The following is a 12,104-nucleotide window of genomic DNA, read 5'->3' as shown; positions in this document are numbered from 1 at the left end:
CAATTGTAACGAGAAAAACACCTGTCAAAGTTTGATCGATATGCAAATTTTTTTTAACGGTGTACAAATTACTGATGCGAGTGGACTTGATTCGGCAACACAGCCTGCGAACACAGCCGTTTTTCCGGTCGTCGCTTCTCTCCGCCGAAAAATAGCTACTTTTCGGCGGAGAGAAACGACACTCGGAAATACGTCTGCCTTCGCAGGCTACCAACACCTTAGCAGCTTTTAAAAAATAACGCAAAATTAGCTAAAGAAAGTCTGTTACTTCATCTTATGACCCGGTGATTTTCAGCATCGTTTAGGCTTAAAAGAAGTCGAGGTTCTCTCGCTATTTCGCTATCATTTTCTCTCGTCCGCAGAATTCAAGTTGATGTCATTCTTTTATGCTTTTAACATTGTCAAAGTTGTTTGTGGATCCAATCGGCTGTTCACCGTAGAACCACAACTTCTTTGACAATGGAGCAATTTGGGACCGGTCAAGTGGCACTCCCGCAAGCGGCACTTCACTACGCGTCGGTGGTTCTTTTAGTTTTCGAAGCTCGACGTTAGTGTTGGGCTTGTAATTAGACGAACTTGTTAAAATGTGCACATTCTCGTACATGTACAACATTATTATTTTGCTTCTTGCCTTGGTTTAGCTTGCGTGCAGCCGTATGCATATTTCATTCGCACAGAGCCGTGTAAGTTTGCGCTTGAATTAATGAAGCATGGAGGTCGCTGTATGTGAAAGTTCTGTTGTCAGTTGCGGTCGACCATTATTTAATAATCTAATAATCGCCTACGATTTTCGGATTTAACTGCGATTAAAAACTGGAGTTTTCTTTAGCTCAAACCTTCGTGACTTAGGCCCCGTCCACACTGACCCGGGTAAATTTGAAAACGGAGAAATTTGAAAACGCCGCGTAAAATGTTTTCCGTCCACATTAACCCGGGTAAATTTGAAAACGATACGCTTCATTAGTAAGTAAAAGTAAAAGTAAAGTCTTTATTTAACGAGGGTAGCACTAAAATAACATAAAAAATACTAACAAACCAGTGGCCCTCTAAAATTATTTACAATAAAATTTAAAAATACACTATTTCACGCTCCAAGTCCAAACGCTCATTGGTGAGCGTTTTTGAAAAGCTCCGTTTTCGGTGACCGAAAACGCCGTTTCAGTGTGGACGGTTGGCCTAACCGGAGAAAAGATGCGTTTTCAAATTTACCCGGGTCAGTATGGACGGGGCCTTAGGCCCAATTCTAATGCCTGTTGTTTTCGGAGAGGGAAAACGTCGTTTTGGGTGCGACAAAAGGCCAATTATGATTTTCGAGAAGGCAACAGTAGCTCGTAAATTTGGTTATTAATATAAAGTTCCGCTAGCGTATCCGAAAAAAAACGCTTCTCTTAGCATTTAAAAATAAGGCTCTAAATCGCACAAAAGGACATCACCATCCGCGAAGAAAAGTTGAAAAACAAAAACAAACGCCCCGTTCTCTTTTTCTCACATACCTTTTTTCGCCGAGGAAACATCCATTAGTTAATTTCTAAACTTGCATTTGGTTCTCAGTTTTGTTGAGGCTGTTTATAAATTACCTTGACTTGGCATGACGCTGACTATTAGGAAAAGTATGAAAACTATATCTATATATGTTGTTAATAAATAAATAAATAATTACACAAACAAGATATAAAATAAATAAAATTAAATAATTAAGTACGATTAAATAATTCTACGGCTCGAATATTACACCTTTCAGTCTAAAATTTGGCATAAAGTATCTCTGTCTGATTCTTTATAACCCTACATTTTTGGTTTTGATGAAAATCTTTCATGAGCCGAGAAATTTGCAATTCAGTGAAACGTGCCCATACATTGCTCTGTAAAAATTAAACAAATGCCATTAAATAATTCTACGGCTCGAATATTGCACCTTTCAGTCTAAAATTTGGCATGAAGTATCTCTGTATGACTCTTTATAACTCTACGTTTTTGTTTTTGATGAAAATGTTTCGAGAGCCGAGAAATTAGCAATTCTGTTCAAAGTGCCCATACATTGCTCTGTAAAATTAAATAATTAACTACGATTAAATAATTCTACGGCTTGAATATTACACCTTTCAGTCTAAAATTTGGCATGAAGTATCTCTGTTTGACTCTTAATAACCCTACATTTTGATTTTTGATAAAAATCTTTCAAGAGTTGAGAAATTTGCGATTCTGTGATGTACCTATACATTGCCCTGTAATTATGTAAATCATCTCTGTGATTAAATAATTCTCGCTCGAATATTATACCTTTCATTCTAAAATTTGACATGAAGTATCTCTGTTTGACTCTTTAAACCCCTACGTTTTTGTTTTTGAGGTAAATCTTTCAAGAGCCGAGAAATTTGCAATTCTGTGCAACGTGCCCATACATTGCTCTGTAAATAATTCACTAAATAATTAAATAAGTCCCATTAAATAATTCTGCGGCTTGAATATTATACCTTTCAGTCTAAAATTTGGCATGAAGTATCTCTGTTTGACTCTTTAAACCCCTACGTTTTTGTTTTTGCTGTAAATCTTTCAAGAGCCGAGAAATTTGCAATTCTGTGCCACGAGCCCATACATTGCTCCGTAAATAAGTTCAATAAAGAATCAAATTAGTACCATTAAATAATTCTACTGCTTCAATATTACACCTTTCAGTCTAAAATTTGGCATGAAGTATCTCTGTATGACTCATAATAACCCTACGTTTTTGTTTTTGGTGTGAATCTTTCAAGAATCGAGAAATTAGCAGTTCTGTGCAACGTGCCCATACATTGCTTTCTAACTGCATATATATAAATCATTCGTTACGCTTGAATATTTACGTACGCTATATACAGGGCAGAAATTTGGTGGACATTATCTCTGTACGATAGGCTAAAACAGGGCGATTTGGGGGGTTTTGCTTACCCATGCCCGAGTTATAAAATTTTTTTTTTTTACAGCGCGTCCAAATATAATATTTAAATAATCAAAAGAAAATACTCTGTATTGCAGAAAGGTACGATAGCTCAATTGGTAGAGAGCACTTCTACAGAAGTTGTGTAAGCCCCGGTCGTTGGTTCAAATCCGAACGGAAACAATTATTTTTTTACTTTTTTTCTAGGTTTTTTTTTTAAAAATCAGTATGCCGTTTCATTTAAAATTTAAAGGTTGAACAAACGCAACAGTTGATTTGGATATTAGTGTGTTAAGATCGAACGCCGGCTATTTCAGCAAGACTTCATCCGCTGAAGTCAATGGAATAAGAACGCTTGAAGTGTACAAAAAACACCAGTGTTTTGCATTCGTCTCACTTGCTATGCAAACGCACATCTAACTATCTTCAGTGCGTACGAGCAATAGTCTCGCTTATTTAGTTATCAAAAAGTTTAATGCACGAGCAAAGGTTTGGTTTACCTAATTGTCTAAAAGTTCAATGCGCGAGCAAAAGTCTCGCTTACTTTGTTGTCTAAAAGCTTAATGCGCGAGCAAAAGTCTCGCTTATTTATGTCTAAAAATTTAATGCGCGAGCAAAGTCTCGCTTATTTATGCCTAAAAATTTAATGCGCGAGCAAAAGTCTCGCTTATTTGTTTTTCTAAAGATTTAATGCGCGAGCAAAAGTCTCGTTTATAAAGCTGTCTTAAAGTTTAATGCTCGAGCTGAAGTCTCGCTTATAAGCTGTCTTAAAGTTTAATGCGCGAGCAAAAGTCTCGCTTATTTATGTCTAAAAATTTAATGCGCGGGCAAAACTCTCGCTAATTTATTTGTCTAATAGTTTAGTGTGCGAACAAAAGTCTCGTTTATTTAGTTGTCTTAAAGTGTAATGCGCGAGCAGAAGTCTCGTTTACTTAGTTGTCTAAAAGTTTGACGGGCGAGCAAACGTATCGCTTATTTAGCAAAAGTCTGGCTTATTTACGTTAAACTTGAATGCGAGCAAAGTCTCGTTTACTGCTATCTTTGTTGTACATCAAGAGGCAGCATCTTGCTTCTTCATATTCCCAAAACTTTCTAACCTTTATTTCAGTTAGCCAGAGTCCTGTTTATTGACCTCGAGAGAGTACGAGGAATAGTCTCGCTTGCTTTTATTGTTTGCATAGAGTCAGCATAAACCTCGCTGGCTTTAATTGCATCTTAGTTGTTTGCCTTGAGGGAGCAAAACCTCGTTTTTGTTTTAAACTTTAATTGCTCATTTTCCTTATACATAATACACGTCACCTTGGATGACGAGAAAGACGCATTTGCTGTGATTAAAAAATGGTATGTGGTTAAGGACCACCACCGTACATTGTTACAGAAGTGCACCGCTTCCAAATCTAACGTTCACACTGGTGCACATCTCATACATCAACTCCTATGTTCTGCTCCTTATTGTCTCCATAAACAGGCTCTGTGCCCAGTATGGTATTAGGATAACCTCTTATATGCAATTCATGTGTTTAGCAGGCCGAGGGTCCACGTGTTTCTCACTTCCAGAAAAAGCAGTACTGTTCTTGTCTAACCTTTAACTAATGTGGCGTGCATGTTATCTTTCTTACTGGATGCATGGTCTTGGAGAGTCAATAACAGTGAAACAATATATAATAACGTCATTACCCACGACGAAAATCACAAAAACGGTATTGCACTTATCTTGTTTGTGCGGTTGCCCCTAGATAAATAAATAAATAAATAAATAAATAAATAAATAAGTGTCGATGGATTTCGCGCGCACTACTGTGCTAACTGTGGACACTGCCTAAACTAATCAAACAAACACTAAAATTGAACAGAAACATGTTAAGAATTAATCTCAACTAGTGGAACGATGATTTCTTGCCATTTCTAGAACAGTACTATTATAAAAGAGTACGTTGTTCCATGCCTTAATTGTACGTACGTTTGTCGACTTATGGATGCATTCGAGGAGTTTGCAAAGTAACCGTGACAAAATTAAGCTAGAGGTGCTCTCTCATTTTACTTTAGAGTGATGACAAACTGACTGGAGAGAAAGAATCGCTAGTGCTTGGAATGGTCGATGGTGTTATTTACTTAGGTCTTATTTTATTTACATGTAAAATATCACTGTCTTCGTTGTTTCCAATAATAACACCATTGGAAGCCACAATTCTAACTGTTAACAGGGTACAGGTTTACAGTGCATCTTCAGGAATCATGGGAGCTTTAAAGAGAACAGAGTGACCTACTGAGCCTGCGTTAGATGTGAGCTGTTCAGTGGTGTACAAGGTGTACAAACGATTACTGTCGATGTAGGACGCATGCTCCTCAATCCAAAAAAGGGGTGATGATCTTATAATAATAATAATCTTTATTGCTCTCAAGATAAAAAGTACATATCTTAAGTTACATAAAAATCTATTAAAAAATACATAACGATAAAAAAAAACTAGATATTATCATTCTTAAAAAAAATAGTCTATTTACAAAAACATTCTTGAATCTATCTGAGTTTCTGGGCGATATTTCTGGGCGATGATCCGATTCTTAGGTTACACTTTGTCTCTTTCTTTTTTGAAATTATTCTACTTAGCGGGCAATCGGTATATATCAGTTGAGCGTACCTTGTAGAGCTTCCTATCTGCCTTTTCTAAAAGGTCTCGAATGTCCATTCTTTGATATGTATTTTATTTTAAAGCATCTATCTAGGAAATTTTGTATGACCATAAGATCTGAATCTACGGCGCCATAAACGGACAAACCATAAGTGAAAGTCGGTAAAACTAAGGCACTAAATAGGCGGTCAACTTCACCTTGACTGAGACCTTCCTTCCTTGAAGATCTTAAAAAACAGACACTTATTCGCCTTGATCAGCTTAGCTCGTACATGTTCGCTGTATTTACAATTCTCCTGAAACGTAACCCCTAAGACAGAAAGCTCCGTACATTGCGGAATGTTGTTAACAAGCGCAATGTCCTGACTAAAACCTTTCTTTCGAAAAATAAGTTCTTTACATTTCAACAAATTACATATCATGCTATTATTTTTAGACCAAGTTAAAAACTGGTCCACTAAATCCGTGGGACAGTGGCCATTACTCCAGACAGGAACAATGATGGTTGAATCGTCCGCGTAATCAAAGAGAGCTGGCTGATGGTCTAAGCTGATTTCTAGATCGTCGATTAATGATACTAAATAGGTATGGCCCACTTACACTCCCCTAAGTAGTGCTTTAACACATTTCAACTGTCCTTCAAAGCTATTGTAAATCACGCGCTGTTGACGTTTCTCTAGAAAGCTTAGGTACTAAGTTACTTGTGGCAGCCATGTCGGCGCCCGCGAGCACTCTCCTGGCGAATCACCTTTTTTTATTAAAAACAAAAAAAGCAGGGGCAAGAAAACACTTTATTGAAATAACTTCTGCGAAAATCCCGGATTCGTCAGGCCAAACCAGTCTCAACGAAACCAAAGGTGTTTTTGCGTAAATATTCGTGCAAGATTTAGCCAATCCTAAAACTGACCGGAGCTCCACACTTATGTTTGGAGCAAGTTGCCCTTCAATTAGAAAACTCAATCTATCGGACTACGTGGAGAACAATGGTAATTGCTGCAAATTCTGTACCGCTTAAGATATTGTAAATATTAGTTTTTAGTTAAGTATTTTAAATAATTTTTATTTTAGCATTATTAATAGTTTTCTTTAGGTATTTTAATTGTGTCCCCAATTAGCCCATAAGTGTTAAATACACAGACACAGAAATAAAGTTTTTACTTATTTACTTACTTACATCATTTAGCTCTGAATTTACTCAGTGATCCCGGCCTCAAGAATCCTCACGGGCCCGATGAGGATAAGCAGTTACTCCCTGATCCCGTTTTCAGGACTACACAGTATATAAGAAATGTTTTGTAGTACATAGTATACAAGTAAATAAGTATATAAGAAATGTCTTTTTCCTCAGTTAACTGCGCAAAAACGACAGGAAACGTATTTGTGCGTACGAACGTATGGGCGTAAAATCACGTAGCAACCAAAATGTTTCAGCTGGATGGGTTTACCAAAGTTAGGTATGGGGCTCCATTGGCGCTCACCGAAGGGTTTTCCAGAGCTCCGCGCTATAAAAGGAAAAATTCAGATCTAACGAGCGCAGACAGAAAATGTTACATGTAGAGCTAAATAACTCTCCCATTTGTTACATTCGTGTTTATTATCCCTTCTTTTAAGAAAACTAGTGAATGCACACTTGCCTATAGTTTAACAAGCATTGCCATTACCAAACTTTAGCAAATACCTTATTATATTATAATCATGTTAAAAATAATTGAAAACAAGTTGATTGGAATATATGGAGACGCAAAGGCCAGCTGAAACTTATTTAACTTCCCCAGTTGAAAAGAGAAGTTGAAAATTTTGCTGCATTTTGAATATTTTGAATTCTTCTTTTAAAAAAAACTTACAAAACTATTAGTACTCTAACGGCGTAAAAAAGTTAAAACTTTTTATCTAATGCCAACTAACCAAACGTCTGAAAAATTAAGCTTCAGGGTTTATAGAGGCCGACGGAACGGTCCAGTATTCTTTCTAATTGGCACAGCCTGGTGCACAGTTTACATCATTGATAAACTTCTCCACCGGGGCTTTGTCCTCAACGTTCTTATTGTTAAAATAGTGAATCTTCATGTACTCAGCTTGAGAAAGAATATCTTCCGGAATAAGCTCAGCCTTTCTGGCAAGATACAGCCGAGCAGCCAGACCCGAGTAAAACGGTCTATTGTGACGATAGGTTTTTCCTTGCTTTGTGCGTTGAACCGACTTTTGAACTGTACGGAAAGTGCGCTGTAACTAGGCTGAAATCTGGCTGAGATATAACTCAAATACGACTGAAATATGGGGAACTTAACTCGGTAGAGCACTCACTTGCTGCGGAAACGAAGCTTCGTCACTAGCTTCTAAGGTACACGGCGATCTAACTTCAAGGAACTTCAGAACTACAGACGTAAGGCTGAGACAGAACTTGGGTCCAACAGTAGTTTATTCTAACTCAGTTTGTAATCATCGATGTACTACTCACACCGTCGATGTAATCAAAGAAACTTTTACAACGTAGCTCCTTATATATCGTTGCTACAAATAAGGTGTTTACAATGTGAACAAAAGCTTTCTATTGAGTACAACAAATAAGGAAACGATTACAATTACAAGAGCGAACTTATATCAACAGTAGGAAGTTTACAAAATTAAATACGAGAACTTAGATTAAAAATCACAACTTTGAAATTAGAAATAGCGAACTTAAATTAAGCTAAAACAAGCATAGGAAATTAAAGGTGAAAAGCTTATTAAGATTTCTGGAATTGGTTTGCTCAGCTAACTAACTAAGAGCAACCCTTGAATGAAAAGCAATATAACTTCATTAAGGAAAATACGTTCAGCTGGCGAGCTTCCGTGAAAACTACTAAAAACCAGGAATTTATAATAACGAGCGGAAAACTCAAAAGAACTAACTACCGCAATGTTTGATGACTAAATGAGCTTTGAGAAACTTTCAATACACCTGTACAAGTGTACACTGGCCTAAATGATCTTAACAAAATAAAACCCTTGGTTCCGTTTCAAAAGAAAACTACTGTTGGTTTTTCTACATTTTCTCAGTGACAAACACTCTCTATTATATCGGTGAGACGAGTAAATGCGGCTAAATATTATAACAACTGTGTCACGTCCATATATAACTTTTTATCAATTTGATTCACAACTTCATGACTGACAATTGAACGTTTCCAAAATACTCATTGATCGCTCTCTTATTCTAAACGAGACTCCCGGTCGAATCTCTACAGCAAAGCAGTAGCTATAATTTGAATTTTACAGTGAGCATTGATTAACGTAACATATTAAAACTATCTTTCTCTGAAATCACGGAATTATACTAATTTCCCTCGTTACATTCCTCCCACCTTAAAACGAGACCTCCCGGTCGAAAAAAAGTTAAAGGAAAAGTAGAACTCATAACTACCATGCGGTGGAATACTTGAGTTTTAAACGGTCTCAAAAATCAACTTGCTTTTTCAATTTGTGAACATCTCAATAATAGTCTGACTTCTTCACACTATGTTTCTATCGGCTTAAATACTGTTCACTTGGTGCTAGATCAATAACAGACTTGATAATTTTTGTAAACATTTGACTTCAAGTTACTTAACGGTATGGCTCAATAACATGATACTTCAATTCCAAGGTGTGCTCTCATAGTATCAAAGACATCTTTCGTGGCATCTTCTTCTAAGTCGCTGAGTACTGTTGGCGGGCTCGAATAGTCAGTCTTCAATGCTTTCTGGGCATCACGTGACTGTAATACTTTTATCCTCTCTCCTTTTTCTTCTTTTGGGACTAAACTTTGAGCAGCTCCCTCGCGATTCGCTTGGCCATCTTCAACTTTATCATCTGGGGTTCTGTGGACGAAAAACTTTGGCATGTTCTGAATAACAGGCTTGGCGTTGTCTGTCGTGTGCGGCGTGCATGAGGCTGTGAGTTCAGTTCATCAGTACAAAACCAGGCTTGCTTCCAGATCAACTTATTATATTAACTCTGTCAAAACAAACTATGGTAAATTCAACATTCGCTTTGCTGCTGTAAAAGTTTGGAATGATTTGGATGAAAACATCAAATACCACCCCCTCAAAAAGTTCAAAAATGAAGTTAAACTTAACATCTTACAGAAATACTGCCAACATTAATGAGTGTTCATCTGGCACCTAGTAGTTACTTAATATTTAATTCTTAGCTTCCTTATTTAGCTTCTATACATATATATATATATATATTTTTTGCTATAGAATGTTTGTGTTAGCTTTAACGTTTTTCATTAACCGCTTTTTTTTCCCTTTGCTTTGCTTTTTTATTCCTTTGCTTTATTGCCAACCACCTCCTTAGTATTAATGTAATTTAACTTCACTCAGCTCGATAAGCTTTTTAGTTTTTCTGAGTGTTATTACCATATTCTGTTTTAATTATATATATATTTTTTTTCTCTTTTCTTCTTCTGGTAATAAAGTTGTTGTTGTTGTTGTTGTTGTGAGCAGGTACAGTATAATGAGCATCAAAACTAAGAGTGGCTGCTGAAATCCCAGAACTTTGTTCTTTCCGCTTCGAGGAATTAATTTGCAATTGGACTCGAAACTCTTCTCATCATGTGCGGCTACGGTTTTCTTTACTTTCAACTTGTTCTGCTGGGGAAAGGAGGTTCCGCGGATTACTGACACTGTCGTTGCTCTGGTAGGTTTCCCAGGAGACCCCGCTCCTTTGAAAGTAATGCTGCTGTTGTCAAGGTCAATCAAGGCTTTGTTTGCTTGGAGAAAATCTCTACCAAGGATGGCATCACAGGTAAGATTCTGCATAACATGGAACTCACAGGGATATTCACATCCATTTAACTGTAAAGGGACGGTAATCTTTCCTAGCACTTGTACTGTGCCTCCACCGACTGCCTGAATAGACGATAAGGAACAATCACTCAACTTAGGCGGAAACTGACCATAAATCTTTGCGAAAAACTGTTTGTCAATGGCTGATACACAAGCTCCAGTGTCCACAAGTAACTGAACAGCTTGGCCTGCTATTTTGCCTTCCGTAGTCAGGTCATTGGACATTAGTTTAGCATCACTTCCACGAGACAGAAAGACATTGCTTTGCTGAACTGATGACTTCGTTACTCGGCGATTTCTCTTGTATGACTGTCCTTGCCTCGGCATAAATTGACCTTGCCGCTGATTGGCTTCTGTCAGCTTCACTTTCTGATTTGAACTTGGGATATTCACATCTGCTTCTTGGCTGTTTGTATTTTCTTGCTTAGGCAGGGCAGCTATTACATGATCTGATGAGTTTTCTCCTTCAAAATTAAGACTGCAGGTGCGTACTGGCTGACGGGACGTTTTCGCTTCTTGTCCTGGACTCTCTGCCTTGTTATGATATTCGCGAACGTGACGGGCGTACTGAGCGTTTAGTGCGGGTAAACGTGCTGAGCTATGAGGTCCCGGCTGATGATTTTCGGCTTGACTATAATGTGCGCGGTGTTCATGTCTCACTTCTTCATCTTGGTCGTCTGGGTGGTAATAGTAACAGTTGTACTGAATATGGCCAACGCGTCCACACTTGTAACACACCGGTTTAGACTGTCGGTTGCGTTCTCTGTTGTCTGCTAGCTCGGGGCGAGTGATTTGGTTTCTGTGCGTAAGGCTATTTATTCGGTTGTCTACTCGTCGGTACAGACTTTCTAATTTGTTGGTGAAACTTCTTTCCATACGGCGAATTTCTTCAGTAAACTCTGGTGCCCCATGTCTGTTAGTTTCAGAAAACGTGGCTATGCGAGCTGTGTTTCCATCTCTGAAATTGTCATATGGATCTGCTGCGATAAGGGCATCTATTCTGGCGTCCATTTCACGGCAAAATTCATCTAATTTACTATCAATTCGGCGAATTTCTCGTATGAAATCTGGAGATTCTCGCTTACTGCAGTCTTCATACGCTGCAAGATTCGCTGTGTTTTTGCTTTCGTTGGGTTTTGACTGAAATGCCCGGGAATTGTGCTCGTCTGGTGTCGGCAAAAAACCATCAATCAATGCATCAAGTTTGGCTATGATTTTAGCGTCAGTAGCTGTAGCGTCAGTCTTGGTGGGTTCCTTAGCGTTTTGAAGTTTCTTGCTTAGTTCTTCTATTTTCGCTAACACATCGTGATTTGAGTTGCTTGGTTTGCGTGATTCTGTGGGATAACTCAGGTGATGCGGGACGCCTACTACATGAGAATTCATTGTGGTTTTCACGGCGCAAGTTAGTCGTGCTATCTCTTCGGCTTCACGGAATGACTTTGGCTGTTTTAATTAATAGCACAGTTTCTCGGATTTCTGGTCGTAATCCTTGAACAAAAAACCGCATTTTCTCTGCATCGGTGATGTTCAAACGACGGAACTTGTTTGTCAAGTCAGTCAAATATGTGTCCAGAGGTTCTATCGCTCCTTGCTGTCGAGTTGAAACTGCTTGCCAAATTATCCAGCTTTGGTTGTCGTTGGCAAATCTCTCTTTCAGGGAATCTCTTAATTCTGCGTATGTGGACTTCTGATCTGGCGACAAAGAATAATAAATTTCTTCTGCAGGTCCGGCTAGATTCATGA

General features: G+C 38.0%; 1 pseudogene; it reads right to left on the bottom strand.

Moving 5' to 3' along the window:
• Positions 1-5,520: 5,520 nt before the first annotated feature.
• LOC144637123 (uncharacterized) lies at positions 5,521-7,617 on the bottom strand (annotated as a pseudogene).
• Positions 7,618-12,104: the final 4,487 nt, after the last annotated feature.

The sequence above is a fragment of the Oculina patagonica genome, chromosome 13, assembly GCF_052425735.1.
Source record: "Oculina patagonica isolate OP01 chromosome 13, crgOcupat, whole genome shotgun sequence".
NCBI classification, from domain to species: Eukaryota; Metazoa; Cnidaria; class Anthozoa; order Scleractinia; family Oculinidae; genus Oculina; species Oculina patagonica.
This window is presented reverse-complemented; position numbering and strand designations above follow the sequence as displayed.